We start from the raw sequence: 2,055 nt of genomic DNA on the forward strand, positions 1-2,055 counted from the left end.
GTGCGTGTGGGCGTGTGTATGTGAGGGGCGTGCGTGTGGGTGTGTGTGTGAGCGCGCGTGTGTGTGTAATGCACGCCGTACTCATATACACACAATACGCCATATAGAGCGAGAACTGCCGACCTAGCGATCGACTAGAATTGCGGGGCCTGGGGTTCGATACCTAACTCGGTCATTAATTCTGTGCCCTTGATCAGGGAACTTCCCTCACAATTAGCTTAATTATCGACGCGACGCGGTATAGCTGTGTGTGGAAAATGGGTTACGATATGAACAGGCTGGTGTGAGGCTAACAACCTCAGTCACGTAAAGCGGACAGCGTTTACAATTAACGCCGTAACATGATTGCCGAGGCCAGAAGCGAAAATGATTATTTAATGCGACACACGTTCCGCCAGCCGTGGTACATCCCCCTGGGGAAGCCTAGCTCGAGGGATGCTGACACGGACCCACTCATGCATGACTTCTTTACAACTACCGCCGCTCACGCCGGGAGAAGCGGATAGAAGAGGAATGAGGGAGTGGGGAGAGAGGGTGAGAGAGAAGGGGGAGAGATAAGAAGGGAAGTAAGAAAGGAAAGCGAGGGAGAGTGAGAGAGAAAAATGCTGAGTGAAAGAGACGCGAGAGAGAAAGCGGAAAGGGACGAGTGTGAGAGACGATGAGTTAAGGCGGAAGGGAGAAGGCCTGGGAACAGGGAGAGTGGCGAAGAATGAGGCATGGGCGCTGGGGACGGGAGAAGGAGCGGAGGAGAGCATAGCTGTGTCGCTGTCGATTGGTGTTGATGTTGAGGCGGATGTGAACGACACTGGCGCATAGACAGCAGATATACGTCGCGATGAAAGCATCACTGACCTTTTGCGTGCGCGGCTGTTTTACACTGGGAATGTATTATCGTAGTCGCCATGACGACGGGCTGGAGGCTGGCAGCGGTGGCAAGCTCTGATCCGGAGCGCTGGCTTCCATCCAGGCGGCCGCGCCCGCAGCTGGTGCGTCGACTCTCCTTATACTATCCTATCTTATTTATGATCTATCTATCTATCTGTCCTATCTGCCTATTCTATCTACCCTATCTCTATCTATCTATCTATCTTCTATCGTAGTCCTCACTTATCTATCTATCTATCTTAATCTAATCTATCTAATCTATCTATCTATCATGCTATCTATCTATCTATATCTATTTATTTATTTATTTATGCATTTATCTACTATCTAATCTATCTATCTATCTTTAATTCTATCTATCTATCTATCTATCATATCTATCCTATCTTATCTATCTATCTATCATCTCTATCTATCCTATCTATCTAATTCTATCTTAATCTATCTATCTATCTATCTATCTATCTATCTATCTATATATCTATCTATCTATCTATCTATCTATCTATCTATCTATCTATCTATCTATCTTATCATATCTATCTTATCTATCTATCTATCTATCTATCTATCTATCCTATCATCTCTCTTCTATCTATCTATCTAGTTCTATCTATCTATCTATCTATCTATCTATCTATCTATCTATCTTATCTGATCTATCTTATCTATCTATCATATCTATCTAATTATCTATCTATCTATATATCTATTCTATACTATCTATCTCTCTATCCTATCTATCCTATCTTATCTATCTATCTATCTATACTTATCTATTCTATCTATCTATTCTATCGTATCTATCTATGAGCAACCCATTAGTATGCGTTCTCATCCGCGCTCACCAACCTCTCTCTCTCTCTTCTCTTCTCTCTCTCTCTGTCTTTCTCTCTCTCTCTCTCTCTCTCTCTCTCTCTCTCTCTCTCTCTCTCTCTCTCTCGCTCTTCTATCTCTCTCTCTCTCTCTCTCTCTCTCTCTCTCTCTCTCTCTCTCTCTCTCCTCTCTTTCTCTCTCTCTCTCTCTCTCTCTCTCTCTCTCTCCTCTCTATCTCTTTTTTTTCGCTCTCTCTCTTCTCTTCTCTCTCTCTTCTCTCTCTCCCTCTCTCTCTCTCTCTCTCTCTCTCTCTCTCTCTCTCTCTCCTCTCTCTCTCTCTTTCTCTCTCTTCTC

The sequence above is a fragment of the Priapulus caudatus genome, unplaced genomic scaffold, assembly GCF_000485595.1.
Source record: "Priapulus caudatus unplaced genomic scaffold, Priapulus_caudatus-5.0.1 Scaffold197, whole genome shotgun sequence".
NCBI lineage: Eukaryota > Metazoa > Priapulida > Priapulimorpha > Priapulimorphida > Priapulidae > Priapulus > Priapulus caudatus.